Source organism: Sciurus carolinensis, chromosome 7, assembly GCF_902686445.1.
Source record: "Sciurus carolinensis chromosome 7, mSciCar1.2, whole genome shotgun sequence".
Classification (NCBI taxonomy): Eukaryota; Metazoa; Chordata; class Mammalia; order Rodentia; family Sciuridae; genus Sciurus; species Sciurus carolinensis.
In genome coordinates, this window is record NC_062219.1 from 28,295,731 (window position 1) to 28,315,064 (window position 19,334).

At 40.5% G+C, this 19,334-nt stretch overlaps 1 protein-coding gene and 1 non-coding gene across 3 annotated transcripts in view; one reads left to right on the forward strand and one right to left on the reverse strand.

The window, feature by feature from the left end:
- Map3k5 (mitogen-activated protein kinase kinase kinase 5) overlaps positions 1-19,334 on the forward strand; it is a 216,335-nt gene that overhangs the window by 38,500 nt on the left and 158,501 nt on the right. The window lies entirely within an intron of this gene.
- Positions 7,938-8,012, reverse strand: Trnag-ccc (transfer RNA glycine (anticodon CCC)). The gene has a single exon. It is a non-coding gene; the product is annotated as a tRNA-Gly (tRNA).

Here is a 19,334-nt window from a genome sequence, read left to right on the forward strand (position 1 = left end):
TACGCTGGGATGAACCCATGGCCTCATGCATGCTAGGCAAGCACTCTACTGCTGAGCTACACTTCCAGTCATTAAATCATATATATATTTTTAAATTTATGACTTGGCAGTTGCTTGAATCAATCAGCACCCCCCGCCCAACTTCCTCTCTCTCTTTTTCTGTCTTTCCCCTGGGGTACTGTACCACTGAGCTACGTTCCAGCCCTTTTCTATTTTTATTTTGTGAAAGAATCTTGCTCAGTTGCTGAGGCTGACCTAGAACTTGGGATCCTCCTGCCTTAGGCTCCTGAGTCACTGGAATTACAAGCCTGCACTTTGACTATCTCTTGATAATAGTCCACACCCTTTCTACTCAGAGCGTGCCCTTGTACCAGCAGCATGGGTATCAGTCACCTGGGTGCTTATGAGAAAGGCAGTCCTATTCCTACCTCCCACACTGAATCAGAACCTGTTTTGTTTTTAACCAAGATAACCCTGGTGATTCATGTACACATTAAATTTGAGAATACTGGTCTGAACTCACTATTTTTAACTCATAACCACTTGTAGTCTCCCACTTGGTTTTAATTCATTGTTTTTAATCTGCCAACCTTGTGAAAGACACTAATGATCTGTCAATAGTTAAATGTGCACAGTGCTCCTCAGCCTTCGTCACATTTCCAGCATGTTCCATCTTGATGGTTTATCATTGTTAGGTTCTATCAGTATTTACACACTGAATAGTAGATTTCCTTCTTTCAGCCCAGAGCACCCACTTATAGATCATTTGGTCCCTTGATACTCTTGGACCAGAGTTACTCAGAGAGCAACCATGTTAACAGGACTAGAAACCCGATCTGACATTTGCAGGGACTAGGAATGTTGTAACCTGGAGAAGAATAAGGAGTGCAAAGAGAGTAATTCTTAAGATCTGAAGATTTTTGGAGGAAAAGGAATTGAATTTTTTCAGTGTAACTTTAGGAAAGCAGAAGGAGAAGCAGTGAATGAATAGAAATTAGGGAGAGACAGACTTTGTTCTTGCATTAAAAAAGAACTTAAAAAAATAATGTGGAGGATAGTTCTTCCAACAGGATGTAGCAAGCCGATCATCTTTAGAGCACAGAGGATGTTCTAGACAAGGGCTGACGAGGGTACAGGAGGGTAGTGGTGAGAAAGGGCAAACAGGTTTCTCAGAATCCTTCTAATTCTCCTTGCCTTTTCATTGCAAAAAAGAAGAAGCAATAGTGTGCATTACTCAGATTTGTTTTCATTTAATCCTCAATCACCCATACATCGTGTCCTGCTTTCGTATTAGAACTCGGCATGGTTCTCTGTGCAGGTGGCCTAGCTTTCCGTCTGGGTATTTATGAGGATGCACACCACTTGCCATTGTAGATCGTTTTCTTTCTGTAATGTCCTTGTTGATCATTTTAATCTAAGGAGAACATGGGGCATATATCACCATAGAACAGTACTTAGAAACTCCTAAATCTCTAACATCATGGTAACTAATAGCTCCTAGTCAGGCACATTGTCATTATAATTTAGATTATCTTTTCCTGTGAGTATCCATTTTTCCATTTTTCACAGACCTACAAATGAGCCTATATGTTTTTTTCCTGCCTACTTAAAATTTTATGAGATTTCTTGCATTCAAGTCACTTATGTCTAGTTTTTTATTCCATAGACCTAGAGGAAACTTATTAAGTTGAATGTTAAGCTATAAGCCTTATGTTGAATAAGGTTGATATTTGTTCTACTGGGGAAATCAAGAATTAAGATTCTAAATCTAAGTATTTGATGATGCTCCAAACTATGTCTTGAACCTATTTATGTCTTTCCATCATTAACTCATATTGTTCTATTTCAAACATCAGCATCTCATCCCGGACCCATGTAGTTGCCCTAACTTTCTTTCCTGCTTCAGTCCTTGACTCTACTTCCAGTCTGTGCTGGGGACGTCAGCCTTCATGATCTTCTTTCACCTGAAGTCCCACAAGCACACGGTGTGGAATGAATCTGGGTTTGAGGAGAAATAACTATAGATTCCTCTGATTTTTAAGTTACAAATTTGAAATGTGACTTAAGAAATCATTAGATTATAACTGACCCTCTTTGAAATTAGGTAGATGAAGTCACCTGCTACCAGAAAAAAAAAAAAGGACAACTAATGTATGCCTTTGTTGAAAATATTGTCTAATAGCATATGCACATTTGGACTCTGTCACTTGCGTGAGCCCGTTTTCAGTGTGTGTAGCTGGAAGGCCCTGGGCAAACAAGTAACAGAAAGAAGCTGGCAGAAAAATTCAGGCACAGGCAATGACAGGAGCCAGTCTGATGAATAAAGGAATTTTATTTTCAAATTCCACCTTGTGAAAAAGGTTTTGTGATTTTCATGGGTAGCATTGCAGGTGTGGCCGGAGTCAGGGCATTCCTGTCCTTCAGACTCAAAGAAGGAGAGAAAGAGCCATTCAGAAGAGAGTTCCCAGTGCCCTCCCTTCTTCACACAGCAGGCAGAGGCAGAGAACTGGCTGACTTTCCCTTTAATTGTGTGCCTCCACAAAGTCTTCTTTCTAGATCACGCCAGTGTTATTTCATTATTGCAAAGTGTGTTTGTGTGTTGAAAACAGTGGAAAATTGGAAATGCAGGGAAATTAATTTCCTTCTGCCAAATTTGTATATTGGTCAAATACATGATTCTAATTATCCCATTTTTATTAATCTGTTATAAGAAAAAGAAAAATAAGCATGCATTCAACCAATTTTAAGAACCTTTTCTAAACAGAATACATAATAGATGCAAAAGCTCCAATTAAATTGCTCAAAAAATAAAGATATTTAATAACTGCCAAGTATACACCAGCTGTTGCCCTGTCAACATTCTGAGCAGGAAAAATTGGGCTCCATCCAAATACTGCTTACACTGGTCTTCATTATAAGAGCAATTTATTTCCATTAATATGAAAATGAATATTTGTTGACAAAATTTCTGAGGAACATGTAATTGGTCCAAATGTTGAAATAAGCAGTCTGGTCTTTGTTTCTAGAAAAGTTGTGTGGTTGCTGGATGAGTGAGCATCTTTAAGTCAGATTCCAAATCAGTGGTTCTCTTCTTGGTGAAGATCAGAGTCACCTGATTCTGGAAAGCCTGACCCCGGCTACACCCCAGCCCAGGTGCATCAGGATCCCTGGGTTGAGAACTCATTCTCGGTGTTTTTCAGAGCTCCTAGGTAATTTCAGTGTGCAGCCAAGACTGTGAATCATTCTTTTTAAATGACTTGGCCTTGCAGCTGCACTTACTAGGAAGTGTGGACTCCCAGGCAGGAGAGTTGGTGAGGGCTTTGCAGGGAGTGGATAACTGTGCACCTTGGGGCACATTAGTTTGAAGTCATCTGCTTTCTGTTACTGGATTGGGATCTGCTGCATTCCAAACTGTGGTGGCATGGAGTAGGTCCTCCTTCCAACACAATCGCAGGGTATCTGAGGGAGTGCTTTGACTTCTGCTAGTGTCATGAGCTTTCCTTATAATCCTGACACCATGAGCACAGACTTTTTGGGGCAGGGGTAGTCAAGGATTTTAATGTATATGTATATATTTATATATCTATCTATCTATGTGAAGTATACGCATATACACTTTATTTTAGAGCAGTTTTAGGTTCACAGCAAAATAGAGCAGAAGGTACTGAGAGTTCCCATGTACTAAAGCAAAATCCAGACTATTTTAATATTTTGCTCCAATATTGTGTATTCCTTAGTAATTTTGTCAACAAATATTCATTTTCACATTTTTTTTTGAAACTTTATTAGATTTTTTTATTCTGTGTGAACTCAAGTGAGGCCTTAGTAACTTCCAATGATGGTCCTTTAACATCTTTGAGACATCACCATACACAACGTAAAATCTGATTAGGTGGCACAAGACCATCGACACAGAGCAACTGTTAATGTTGCAGCTGGCCACTTAATGCTTTTATAACAATTCAACTGCAAATGTAAAGGTTTTCAGTTTCATGTGAGGGTTTTTTGCTGTTATGCAAAAGCATTACTCAAAAAAAAAAAAAAAAAAACGGTTTGCCAGGTTAGGCCTCCTGAACGACAGACATCAGCACATGTCATGCTGCAGGTAACTGTCTTTAGTATGAGGTTGCAAGGCTATGAAACATTATTTTCTCTTTTGGGTCCCTATTCCTACACTTTTGCACATGTCCTCCTCAACATGTGTCACTACTTAGTCACCCAATGTCCTCACTACAAGTCCCTGGGTACTCTCCAGGTAAGAGGGGTATTTAAGATTTTGCTTAGTACAGGGGTGGTTGGTAGATGAGTGTGTGAATGAACAAAGTGAAGGGAAAAAAGGAAACATTCCAAAATCATATTTAATAGAATGTTCTTCAGGACATCTATTGGGGTGTAAACAGAATCTGGTATGAAGAAATTCATTCTGATGATTAAAGGCAGCTTCTTGAAACCTCCCTGCTAAACAATTTTCCTAAATATCTATGGGACTACCGAGAAGCGCTTTCCTCCCTTTCCAGATGGCCCCCTCTGGAAGGTCACTTCACAACGCTGGCTCTGGGAAGCAGTAGCCTCACTGTCAGTCATTTTGGCAAGGACAGTTTCAGCCACACACTTTGAACCTGCCATCTTTAAGTCTGATGTCTGAAGAGTGTTTCAGTCCACAGCCACTTCACTGAGGGTCAGTGGTGTCCAGAGGCCCCATTATGTTCTACCCTTTGATAACAGCAATTGGCCTCAGTTTGATGGCCTTCTTGCTGATTCCAGCATCATGGCAGGTGTTCACCACATCTGTGACGTTCTTATAGGACTCAGGAGCCTCTTCTATAACCAGTTTGGGTGAGGCAACACGGATTGCAATTCCCATATCTTCCAATTTGTCTAAAACATCTTGGAAATCTAAATTATGCCGAGATTTTGCTTGGGACAATGCACGGCCCGCTCCATGACAGGTAGTTCCAAAGGTCTCAGTCATGCCCTGTTCAGTGCCAGTAAGAACGTAGCTACAGGTTCCCATGGTGCCACCAATGAGCACTGGCTGTCCGGTAAGTTGGTAATCAACAGCAATGAGGGGGTGGTGAGGGGGGAAAGCGCAGGTGGATCCCTTCCTGTGCACCAACAGTGTCTGTTCCTTTCCGTCCACCACATGCTGCTCTACTTTGGCAATATTGTGAGAAACATCATAGATTACATGCAGGTCCAAGTTGTCAGGGGTTGTGTTGAAGACCTTGGCGAAAGCCTGACGGGTTAAGAAGGTCATAGAAGAGCGGTTGACCCAGGCATAGTTTCCAGCTGCTGCCATTCCCTTTAGGTAGTCCTGACCCTCTGCAGGGTCGAGCACAAGCCAACTGATGGTCATTGACTATGATCTTGTCTCTCTTCCTGGCTTTTTCCATAGCTACCAGTGCATCTGTGGCTACTTGGTGGCCCAAGCCTCTGCTTCCACTATGGATCATCACACACACTTGTCCTTTATGGTCGATGCCCATTTTCTTAGCAGCATACTTATTGAAAATTTCATCCACCACCTGGATTTCTGCATAGTGGTTACCTGCTCCCAGGGTCCCCAACTGAGGAAGGCCTCTTTTCTTGGCCCTGGCAGAGACCTTGTTGGGGTCAGCTTGCAGCATCCTTCCATACTCTTCACAGTGCTCCTTGTCTTCGGCCCAGGCATAGCCTTCCCTTAGGGACCAGTCCACACCCATCTCCAAGGCCTCCTCCAAGTCTTTGGCATTCATTGGGATCACACCTTTTGATCCCACCCGGACAGGAATGTGGTCAAACATAGCTTGGGCAAGCTGCTCCTTCACAGGCTGGACATCACTCTCATCCAAATTGGTTCTTAGCAAGCGCACTCCACAGTTGATGTCAAATCCCACACCACCTGGGGATACCACTGCTTCAGGATCATTCATATCAAAGGCAGCCATATTCCCAATAGCAAACCCATAGCCTGAATGGACATCAGGAAGACCAATAGATCGATGAACAATTCCAGGCAAGGCTGCCACATTGCCAATCTGTTTCATGGCTGGCAGGAAGCCACCAACACCACCACCTCGACAGGCATTCCTTAATTCCTCAAACATTAATTTCTCCAGAGCATCATTCACATAGAAAACTCCTTCAACCTGCATGTTAGGCACAAAGCCCTTTTTGATTCTCCAGCAGTTTTTGTTGATCTTTTCCAGGAACTGTAGCTCATCGTTATAAGTGCAACTCATGGCGGCGACAACGGTGGCAGCACCTGGGTGCCGGGCTCTGAAGAGAAGCTGCCGCGCTGTCCAGTTCCACAGAGCACCTCATTTTCACATTAATGGAAAAAAAAATGCTCTTACAATGAAGACTGGTGTACACAGTCTTTGGATGGAACCCAATTTTTCCTGCTCAGAATGCTGATAGGGCAGCAGCTGGTGCTACTTGGCAGTTATGGGAACCCCTGCACCTGGGAACCCTGCCCCAAGGGCAACATCTGCACCAGGGGGGTACACTTATTAAACAGTTAATGAACCTACAATAATACATCAGTATCACCCAAAGTCTATGCTGCACATTAGGCTTTACCCTTGGAGTTGGACATTCTGTATGGATAAATATATGGCACATATCCAGTGTTACATTAGTGCGCAGAATAAGTCCACAGCCCTAAAAGTTCCATGTGCTTTGCTTGTTCATCTCTCCCTCTCCACTAACGTTGGCAACCACTGATCCTTTTACTGTCTCCATAGTTTGCCTTTCCAGAATGCCTTATAATTGAATTCATATTGGCTTCTTTCACTAAACTTTTACAATTTATAATAATAAGCATTTATAATTATACATAATATAATTATATAATTTTAGTAAACTTTTAATTAGTAATATTCCTCTTAAATGTGCATTTAAGTTTCCTCCATTTCTTTTCATGGCTTGATAAAGCATTTCTTCCCCTTTTTGATACTGAGGATTGAACTCAGGGGTGCTCTCCCAGCTCTTTTTATTTTTTATTTTGAGACACGATCTTGCTAAATTGCTGAGTCTGGTCTCCAACGTGCAATCTTCCTGCCTCAGCCTCCTGAGTCCACAGGAATTACAGGAGTATCCCACCACACTGGCTTGATACCATTTCTTTTTATTCCTAAATGATATTCATTGTCTAGAGGTATCACAATTTATTTATTCACTTACATACTGAAGGATATTTTGGTTACTTCCAAGTTTTGGCAGTTATTAACCTGTGTACAGGGCAGGGTTTTTTTTTGGTCTTTTTTTTAATCAACATAATTTTTCCGTGCATTTGGGTAAATGACAAGAAGCACAATTGCTAGATTGAATGGCAAGAGTATGTTTAGTTTTGTATGAAATTGCCAAACTGTTTTCTAAAGCGGGTCTGCCATTTTGCATTATCCCCAACAGTGAATAAGAGTTCTTGTTGCTCCACATCCTCACAGTGTTTGTATTGTCAGTGTTTCAGATTTTGGCCATTCTAATAAATGCATGATGGTATCTCATTTGTACTTCCTGATGACAGAAGATATGAGCATTTCATATGTTTACTTGTCATCTATATATCTTCTCTGTTGAGGTGTCCATTCAGGAGTGTGGACCATTTTTCAGACTGGTTGGTCATTTCCTAATTTGGAGGATTTAAGGATACTTTGTTTATTCTGAATATCTGTACTGTGCCAAATTTGTCTCTGCAGGTACATTCCCCAGTCTACAGCTTGTTGTTTCATTCCCTTGACAGCATCTTTTGAGGAGCAGAGTATTTTTTTCTTTTTTTTTTTTCAGCTTTGTATATTTTGAACTTTACATAAAGAGAATCATGTAATATTATTTTTAAAAAATTGTATTTGTTCTAATTAGTTATACATGACAGTAGAATGCATTTATGCACTTTGATATATCCTACTTTAATGGGGGTATAGTTTCTCATTTTCTTTTCTTTCTTTTTTTTTTTTTGCCGTGCTGGGGATCGAACCCAGGGCCTTGTGCTTGGGAGGCAAGCACTCTACCGACTGAGCTATCTCCCCAGCCTTAGTTTCTCATTTTCTGATTGCACATGTTGTGGAATCACATCAGGCATGCAGTCATATGTGTATAGAAGGTAATAATGTCTGTTTCATTCTACTCTCAGAAGTATTTAGTTTTAACGAAGTCCAACTTATCAATTCTTTTTTTTTTTTTTGAATTGTCCCTGTGGTGTTATACCTGAAAAGTTATCACCATTTCCTCAGTCGTCTAGATGTTCTCCTATGTTATCGTCTAGGAATTCTATAGTTTTGCATTTTGCATTTAAGTCTGTAATCTATTTTGAGTTACTTTTTATGAGGGGTAGAAGGTCTGTGTCTAGATTCACTTTTTCACATGTCGAGGTCCAGTTTTTGCAGCACTATTTATTGAGAAGACTGTCTTTGCTCCATGGTATTGCTTTTGTTCCTTTGTCAGATAGTTGACTATATATGTATTTATGGGCCTGTTTCTGGGTTCTCTCTTCTGTTCCTTTCATCAGCTTGTCTATTTCATGAATTCTACAGTGGTTTGATTACCATAGTTTTATACTGAGTTAGGAAGTTGGGTATTGTTAGTCCTCTGACTTCATTCTTCTCCCTTGGTATTATGGAAGGTGTTCTGGGTTCTATGCCTCTTTGTATAGATTTTAGAATTATTTCGTCAATATCTACAAAATAACTTGCTCAAATTTTGATTGGATCTATAGATCAGTTTGAGAAGAACTTACATCTTAACAATCTTGAGTCTTTCTCTCCAGGAACACGGATCATCTGTTCGTTTATTTAGGTCTTTTATTTCTTTCAGCATAATTTTATAGATTTCCCCATATAGATCGTGTACATTTTTTAGACTAATAAGTTAAAATAAGTTAATTTGGGGGGCACTAATATAAATTATATTATGTTCTTAATTTTAAATTCTACTTGTTTATTGCAGACATATGGAAAGCAATTGATTTTTGTATATTAACTTTGAACCCTGAGCCCTATTATGCTCACTTATTAGCCCAAGGAGGCTTTTTTTTTTTTTTTTTTTTTTAATTCTTTTGGATTTTCTACATAAATGATCATGACATCTATGGATAAGGACAAGTTTTATTTCTTCATTCCCAATCAGTATATCTTATAAGTGTCCTGGACTCATTTAAGCTAGGCTAGGCTAAGTGATGATGTTTGATAGGTTAATAAATGCATTTTTTTGATACAGTATTTTCAAATTACAGTGAATTTAAGCCCATCACAAATTGAGAATCACCTCTATTTCCTTTTCTTGTCTTTTTTGCATTAACTAGGACTAGCACGATATTGTAAAGGAAAGGTTAGAGGGGACAGTCTTGCCTTTCCCTGATCTTAGTGGGAATGTTACTTTCTCATCATTAAGTATGAATGTTAGCTCTAAGTTTTTTTTGTAGGCGTTTAAACACAGACTTTTGCATCTTGATTCAGTAACAAATCATGTACATCTTCTTTAAGCTTCCCCAGCAATAAGGTAGCAATTGGAAGTGGTTATTATGATAATGTATTTGTACATTATAGAATAATTATAATTTTGCTCCCATATTGTATGAATGTATCTATGATAATTGTACAGGGAACAACTTAGAATGAAATACACCAGAATGCTTGGTAACTCCATGTTGTAATTAATAACAACTTGTCTTAATATGTATATTTCTATGATAATGAGGACTAGATATACAATATTTTTGAGGGCTGTAAACCATTAAGTTGCTTATCACTTACCTAGATTTAACTTCATTGTGTCATAAATTGACACCTTGGTAGGGTCATGTTGATAGTCTATATCAATAACCTAGATAGACTTATTGATAGAAAAACAGGTGCATACTTTATAGTGAGATGTGGTCAGAGTTACTGGAAATTCAACAAGAGGAAGTAAATAGTGGCCCCAGGAGTAAAAAATAGCCATCATTTTACTATAATTCTCATTTTCACAAAAAGTGCAAATATAGCTCTTTTATAGGGTAGGGATTCAAATAAATGGCAGAATATTTCTTCTTTGTTATTCAGCATTCATTTCTCCTTTTAAGAAGTTAGATTTGTTTATGATGAAAGGTACATAGGGAAGATGGGGAACAGTTTAAGAAAATACTTTGTGCAATACTTAAACTAACATAAAAACTTAGGAATCCTAGTAAAAATATTATCTGTTTAATAATGGGATTACGGATGATAGAATTTCAGGTTCTTTTCTGATTTTCATTTTCTCAATCTTGCTCTTAATAAATCATGGGGGGTAGTAGAAAGAGCTGGGGAGAAAACAGTCTTTCAGATTTGGCCACCTGGTATAAAAGATTTCTCAAAGCATTTCGTACTTTTAGTTTAGGACTCAGGGGACACATGAGCTATTATAAAACCAGTTCTGACTTGTGAATGTTGAAAAGAAACTTGACTCTGGCATGGATATTTTCAGTAAGAAATGGTAAGTAAACAGCAAAAATCGAAAAGGACAAAGATAAACCCTTTGGAGCAAGATGTAGATTCCAAAAAAGGAAAACCAAGATTAACAATGAGAGAAGGGCAGGGTGAGAAGCAGCTCAGTCACACAGGGCAAATGACTGGAGCCAGGGTGAGAAATCCCAGCCAAATGAGATGCATTCTTAGCTGGAGGAATAAGGGCCAGAGTTCAAAAACTGTCTGATTTGAGCCAGCACCATTTATAAAACGTCTCTTGTCACCTTGGCCTGGGAGATTTCAGCTCATGTCTGAAAGTAATTTGAGCTACAGGGTCTCACTAAGTTGCTTAGTGCCTGGCTAAATTACTGAAACTGACCTTGAACTTGAGATCCTCCTGCCTCAGCCTTCCCCAGCCACTGGGATTACAGGTGTGGGCCACTGCACTGGCATCTTACTGAATTTTATGGTAGCTGCAGCTGCCTATTGTTCCTGTCTTTGGAAGGGCCAGCTAGTGATGCAGGCACCACCTCATTGTGCAGGGCCCATCTGGAGACACTTGAAAGTGAAAGGGGAATCTGCTAGAAATAGGTTGGTAGATAGAGTTATATCATAGACGTCTGGTCTATTTGAAGAAAACCTGGATACGTATTCAGCTGGCTGTGCCTGCATGTTCTGCAGGACTTGTGACTAGTTGCCCTTCATATCTCACCTCAACAATGACAGCACTGTTGGCCATGTTCCTGACTAGAACCTTTCTAAAAGATACTCTTTAACCATAGATTTTTGTCAAAATACCAAAGGATCTGTTGATTTCACCTCTCCTATTTATAAAACAGGAACAGAGCAGAAACCTGTCCGTAACTGATCACGATAGCACCTGTGAAGTGCCTCCCCACCCCTCTCCCTCTCTAGCGGGGCCTCAGAGTCATTGAGGGCTCACTGTTTTCAAGCCCTTTCTGTGACAGGGACTGTTGTTATTCTCATTTGCCAGAAGTGGGTTTGGGGTGCTCAGGGCTGGGCTGCCAGACATGCCAAAGCACTAGTGTGTGGATATGGGGAGCCCGACTTCAGCCATAGTACCCCTCCAGGCAAGAGGGCTACCGTGGCCGTTTGTAATGACTGGTCAGGACCTTCTCCTGATCAGCCACATTTATTTCCATTTCCTTTTATTTCTGCAACTTCTTGAGGTTTGATCATGTCAGGGGAGCCCTACAAACCGGTCAGTTCTCTCTGTTTTACAGTTTGAAATGCCTGTTGTTTTATTATCATCACATTCGCCACAGTGTGCATTGGTTTTTGCATGATCATTTGTTCATTCTGCTGCTAGATCACCAGATTTCTGAGGGCAGGAACTCTGTGTGTGCATGTGCCTGCCTGTGTGTCTAATTTTATAGTCCCAGGACCTGGCACATAGTAGGGGTTTAATGAACATAGGAGATGTTCTGTAAATGACTGATGACTAAATTGGTCCTCAGTGTGTCGAAGGTGACACTGCTTCCGGTTAGTCTCAGTCTGACAACAGATTGCTCCCAGAACAGGTGTACACGGACCCCTAATGATATTCACTGTCATTCTAGTTTGTTGTTTTTTTCTGTTTCAGATGGTTATTAGACCCAAGCAAATGAAGAAAATACAGGAGATAGGTAGCTGTCATTGAAATGATGAATTTTGTTAACTCTTTTGGCAAATCTACATTTTGCTTCTTGCTGCCTCTGAATCCTCTCTTTTGCTGTGATGATGTTTGGTGGACTTACCTTCTGAGTTGAGCGTTTCCTTGGAGACTCTTTGGTTATTGTTCAGAAACCTCTCTTATAAGTTGCCTTTTTGTTGGCTAGTGTCTCTTGTTTCAGCAAAGAGAATTAAAAATTGCCTTCTTACCATCAAATGCTCCCTGTCCAAGATTTTTCTGTTGGGCTGTCAAGTACCTCTGAGGATAGACAAGCAGATTGAGGCTGTAGGATATGAGGGGAGGAAGCTTTGCTACTAAAAGTGACAGAAACTCCCCTTTAACAAAGGGAATAGAGGAATAAATAACATGGGCATCTAATTGACTTGGAATGAAAGGAAGTATTTAGTAGTGTAAGTTAGAATGTGTAAAGGCACACATAAAAGGTAACATCTTTCCTCCTAATAAGATAAACAAATTTGGTCTATGGTTGTGGTTCAGTGATAGAGCACTTGCCTAGCATGCGTGAGACACTGGGTTCGATCCTCAGCACTGCATATAAATAAATAAAGGTTCATTGACAACTAAAAAAAAAAAAAAAAAATATATATATATATATATATATATATATATATAGACAAATTTTACTGAAAAGAGTTCCCCAAAAGTGGTTGTGCAATTTGTTTTACTCCCTGTAAACTTCTGGTAGGAAGACAGGGTGATGAGCCTTTCCTCAGCCAGTAGGTGGTGGTATTTGTGTCCACTTGTAAGTGGTGGAGCCATTTTTCTGGTGGGAAGAAATTCCTGTCTTATGCGATTGGCAGAGCATCTCGAAATACCCTTCCTTCCCAGTTTCTGTATATGGAAACATTACCATGTCTCAGGGCTCACTCTGAACCTTCCTGATGCCTTTCAGAGTTAATCCCTGCTTGTTCTATGCTCCCAAAGAGCATTCACACATATTTCTTTTGACCTTCGAGTTCTGTGGCTCACATGTCCAATGGTCTCACCAGAAGATTATAAGCTCATCGAAGAGCTGGTGCTAATTTCTTTAACTGCTTCTGCAGTATCTTGCACAGAGTAGAAAATCAAAGCTTGTTAAGTAAACAAGTGTGAGAGCAGAATGGGGTGTTTCATGTCTGGGGTGCCTGGGATTGCCCAGAAGCTAAGAAAACTCAACCTGGGTAGTATGGTAAGAAGCCATTGGGCCAGGCGTGGTGGCACACGCTTGTAATCCCAGCAGCTTGGGAGGCTGAGGCAGGAGGATCACGGGTTTTCAAAGCCAGCCTCAGCAACTTAGTGAGTTTCTAAACAACTTAGTGAGACCCTGTCTCTAAAGAAAATATAAAAATGGCTGGTGATGTGGCTCAGGGGTTAAGCACCTCTGAGTTCAAACCCTGGTATACTAAAAAAATAAATAACTAATAAAAAGAAGCCATTGCAGGGCTCCCAGGAGGGCAGAAGGTGGTGTGTAAAGCATGGCAGGGCTGCTTTGGCATTTCCTCCCTGCTCCCTCCTGTCTTTTGGGCAACTCATTCCATTTTCCTCAGTGGGGGCTCATGAGGGGACTTTTTCTTCTTTGATTTCATCTGCTAGTCTTTTAGATGTACCCAGAGCTCTGTTTAACTGGCATTTTAATAGTCACACCATCTGTCAAATTAAAAATAACAACATTAAGTTTCCTAGAGAGGTAAGTGAACTCTTTAAGAGTGATTGAAGTCTAGTTGGAAGAAGGCAGGGGGAGGCAGAGTACCAGACTCTCTGATTAGGCAGTCAAGGTCAGACACCTAAGCCTGTAACACTAAAAAGATTATTTGACAGTGAACACTTTTAGTTCCTTCCCATTCCTTCTAATACATCCTCCTCGAAAAAAAGGTGTAAACCCCGCCCCACCCCATGAGTTGCTGAACTCGAATGTCAACACATAAGCCAGGAATGGAATCATTACTGGAAGAAGCATATTTACACATCTGTTGTGTCAACAGAATTACAGATACTGTTAGAAGGTGTGGAAAGTTAACAAAGAGTGGCGCTTGGTTTGAACAGACGCCAGTTACTGACGAGGTGTTGGAAGGGCCCCGGTGTCAGACCATGAAGAAAGGGAAGGCCTGGTGTCCCTCAGAGCTGTTAGTGAATGGCTCTGACTGGCAGGTTTCTGCTGGTTGGCACGTTAAGAATTCTGGAGCATCCTGAAGCTCCCCAGGGTATCACTCACACTTCTGAGATCCAGCTGAGTCTGAATGCAAAGGATGGCAGTCAGAAAGACAAGGGGAGAAATCCTCCACACAGGCTCTTCCCTGGGTGAGCAGCTGTTTCTGCTAAACAAGTAGCATGCAGCTGGATTTTGTTCTTTTACCATCCAACTAGCAGGGCCAATATAGTGATGGTTACTCTTAATCTTTATTGCCTGAGAAATAACACGATTTTTGATACATGCAAACAAACACTAGTGTTCATTTTTCTTTTTTAATAGAATTAAATTACCATGCTGCATTTTTATTCTTTAAAAGATCAGGGCTCCTCCCATAGTACTTTTCACACTTAAAACAATTCGTTCCTTAATTTCATCTGGTATTCTGTTCGTTTTCAGAATTTTAATGGTCTCATAAAGACTGTGAACTTTTCTAAATTTGTTTTAGTGGAATCCAAATAAGGTCCATACATTGCAATTAACTCCCTTCAAACTCTTTTAATTTCTAATTTCTCCCTCCCTTTCTCCCACCAACACTGCAAAGTTTTTGTTGAGGAAACCAGGTCATTTTTTCCTGTAGAATTTTCTAGAGTTTGAATTTTGCTGATTGCTTCACCATGTTACGCTGCCTTCATAACTGTTAACATTTTTGTAGACATAACAAACATACCTCAGAGTGAGGAAAACTTCCCTAGCCAGAGTGAGAAAGATCTTTTAATCAGAACAGCCTCAGACAAGTATGAACACGCCACAGCCATTTCTGCTTGAGAACACTGTCAGAGAATGTGGAAGTTCTCTGCTGCCACTTCTGCTGTCTGTGTGAGCAAGTGGTCAACGTACAAATGACTGTGGCGTAGTGTGTCACTCAGGATGCACATCTATGAGGAACAATTAGATTCTCTTCCAAAAGTTCCACAAATCAACTCCTATAACTTTGTGCAACTGAAGCAACTGTAATTAAAAGAGACATATTTTTGGTTTTGGGTTTAGTTTGGGAGGGTGGGACTCTTGTGTAAGATTCTTAGTTACAAAGGGCCACTCTGTGTGCTTGGGAACTTTACTGGAGCATAAACGAAGACAGAAGCTTTGATGGTTTAATTAAAATTGAATATGAGAGACCAAAAAACAAATAACATGCACTTCACCCGTAATAAAAACTATAATAAGCTCTAAAAAAGCCTGGTTAAAAGTTCATGAATAGCTCTTTCACTGTCTAGTGAAAATAGATTGATTACTTAAGGACTGAAATTTATTACATAAAATGAGTTTCTAGACATCTCAGTTTCTGATTAAAGACTCAAATCCAGATACCTTCAGGAAATATAATAAATTCAAGGAGAAGAGAAGTTTGCAATGCCGATAGAGAAGTTTTCACCATCACAACTTTATATCCCATTTCTGCTTGTAAAATACAGCATGTCCCTGTCACATAATAAACCTGGGAGTTAATTTTTACTTACACAAATCTTATATTATGCACTGTTTATAAATCATTGCTCAGTCTGTTGCTATAATCATAACATTAAAAGTAAATTCTTAAAAAAATAAATTCTTATGATATAAACTACACCCAATTTTAATTTGGAAAGAGGGTAGCATGTACTAATGCAGGACTTATTTTTATAAGGAGCAAACTTATGTAGGAGATCGCTCTGGCTGTGGTGAGGAAAATATCACTTCATAAAGCACTTGCTGTGCACTAAAAGATGTAAATTGTGACTTACCTACCTTCCTTGTAAGCTGACATAAAGGATCCCCTTGATCCTTTTGGTTCAGTCCCAAACCTGGCACAGTATTTACAGGGCTCCCTTAGTAAGACCTACTAAACCATCATCAAAATTCTTGTGACCGAGAATATTTATTTGTAGGATTGAGATTTTAATGTCTGGTTTAGAACCACAAGTACCATGTAATTGAAATCTAGTCTACAGGTACTTGCTTGGTCCCATGCTCCCTTGCACAGCTTCAAAATGGGTAGATGAGTTTTGGGGGTTTTATAAGGTGCCGAGTCCACATCTTGCTTCTATTGCTGTGGAAGCATTGTTACTATCACGAGGGACAGAAGCTCTAACATACATTCCTTTTAGTGAAAAGAAAAGAAACGGGGGCCACAACGTACCATATCGAAGGTAGTGCTGCTGTTTCCCTGTTTCCCGTGCCTGCAGGATGAAGGCAGGCTTGTTCCCACAGCCCTGGGTGAGTGTTCTTCTCTCCTGGCCACTGGAACCCCCACTCTGTGTCTCGTAGTTACCAGCTAGAGTGAAAGATCTGGGTATTCTTCCTTCCATTTCATTATTTCCTGGTCCTTTCCTTCTTGCCCTGAAAACATCCCTCTTTTATTTCCAAGATAGACCTTTTCCCTCTGCCATTGATCCCAGCCTATCTCATCTGAGAATGCAGAAATCATCTACATTAACTACCCCCATCCCCTTAAAATCCTTCTGATGTTAGAGGATACTCTTCCAAAACTAGAAACCTTCAGGTTTTTTTGTGCCATTTTTGTCTGATCTCTTGATTTCCTCACATGTAACCCCCCCCCACCCCCCCAGAGACCTTAGGACATGTTAATCCTCTTCCTTTGCTAGACTTTGGAGAATGACCTGTGCTCATCACCTGCATTTCCCCATCTTATTCAGCACCTTGTTTTGCTGTGCCAGCTTTTGTCCTTACGGTGTTTTCGCTTCTTTATAACCTTTATGGCAGACTGGAAATTATCCCTTATCTACCTCATTACCTGCCTCAAAATACTGGAACTTGTGAATGCTGCCTTATTTGGAAAAAGAGTCCTTGCAGATGTGATCAGATTAAGAATCTTGAGATGAGATAGTCCTGCATTATCTGGTGAGCTCTTGACGCCATCACAAGTGTCCACATAAGGGAGGCAGAGGGCAACTTGACACTGTGGCCACACACACCACCAGCTATGGGAATGCTGAAGCCAGTCGGATCTGGCGGGTAAGGAACTGATTGTCCCTGAAGCCTCTGGAGGGAGATGGCCTTGACCTGCCGACACTTTTATTTCACTTCTGGCCTTCAGAATGGAGAATAAATTTCTGTTGTTTTAAGGCATCAAGTTTTTGGTAATTTGTTACAATGGCCACAGGAAACTCTTAACATTCTGGGCAAAATTAGTAAAAAAAAGTAACCGGAACCTAGATCAAGAAACAAAACCTTACTGCCCCTGCAGAGGCCCCTGTGAGCCCCCTTTGAGCCCCCTTTGAGCCTCTCTCTCTCCTGCCCGCAGTACCTACTCTTGGTGTCTGGAGCCTTTCTGTCAGCAACATGTTTGTGGGATTATTCCATGTTGTCACATGTGGGTATAGATTTTTCAGTCTCATTGTTCGATAGTGTCCATTGTCTTTATAGAGCACCGTCCCCCATTTTTTCCCTACTGTTGATGGTGACAAGTAGTGCTACTATGAACATTCATGACAAGCCTTTAGATGAACATACTGTGTGTTTCTGTTGGGCGTATGAGGAGGAGGGGAATTCCTGAGTCCTAGAAGCCTTTTCATTTCTCTCTGTGCTCTAATTTAACAGTCTCATTTACACCCACTGCTTCAATTATCGCCCATCACTGTGGCTCTTTAATCTTTTTATCTGACTCTGATCTTTTTGCTGAGATTCAAAATGACAGCTATCAGTTATGTATTCACACACACACACACACAGACACACACACACACACACATGTGCATGCTCAATCTTTGGTGTGTCCCAGTCCAAACTCATGTTCCTACACGCCACCCCCTGCCGCCATCCCTCTAGAAGTGTCTTCTTTTGTGTCTCTTACTGTGTCCCTGGAAATCATCACTGTTATCATCCAGGTTCAGAGCAGAATCATCTTTCATCCTTTTTTTGCCTGCCTTCCTCTAATTCCCAAAGTCTACTGATTCCCCCCATGTTCTCTTTATGTTATTTAGGGGCACACTTTCTCCTGGATGACTTCTACGTGATCCCATAGTCTGCAGACTGCTTAAAGTATCATCCAGTTAGTCTCTTCTCAAAGCAGAGCTTTGATCCTGTCACTCTTTTTAAACTCTTAGACATAGCTAGATCCATCCATTGATGATAGAATCATGTCAGATTCTTTATATTGGCTTTCTATTAATGCTTCCGCACATTTGACTTCAGCATCATTTCTGTGAGAAATCACTTATACAGATAGATCTTCATCAGGGGGTATTGAGTTATATATTAACATTGTTTTCATGAACATTTTGATGATAAATTGCTCAAAGGGCCTTCTAGAAGTGTTTCTTATAATCATTCAGTTTGATTACATTCATGGAGTTTGCTGTGCCTAGCACACATTTGTAATCCTTGCAACAGTTTTGTGCTGTCATTATTATTACTGATCAATTTATTATTATTATTATTACCAACTTATAGTTGAAGAAATCAAAGCTCAGAAACTTTAAGGTCATCCATCCAGAAACTTAATTAGAATTCAGACACTGGAAGTCTGAAAACAGGTTATCTGTCATTTGCATGTTCTGCGGTCCTCTGGAGATGGGATGGTTTCCTGTCCTGGTGTTCATGTTTGTGCGGTGCTTTTCTGAGGCTGCACCTCCTCCTAAGCTGTGGTTTAAGGTCCTGATAATCTGGGCTGGGCACCACCCACATGCCCTCCTGTTCTCTGAAGCTGGAGCTTCATGAGCTGAGCTTCTGCAGCTAGTGCTGGGCCAGGGAACTTCAGTTCTAACACCCTTCTTGGTTTTGCTCCCTCCTTCTGTCCCGGTTCCTCTCCTCCTCCCTCTTCTTCTATCTCTTTCGTCTTTTCTCTCTTCCAGACTTCTCGCCTTTCCTCTCTTCCTTCTCCTTTTGTAGGTGCAGAGACTCTCAAGCCTTTTTAGAACCAAACTCTGGAAGTGCAAAATGTCCCTTTGATCACTTCCTACCAGGGCTCCCTCTTCAGGTAAACAACAATGAAAAACCACTTCTGTCTAAGAATATTATCAACTAGGCAAACCAGGACTGGGTTGGGGAGATTATATATACCTTTGCTTTAGCAATATAAGAATGATTCATGTTTGAATCACTGTGCATTCATTTATTAGAGTTTTATAAT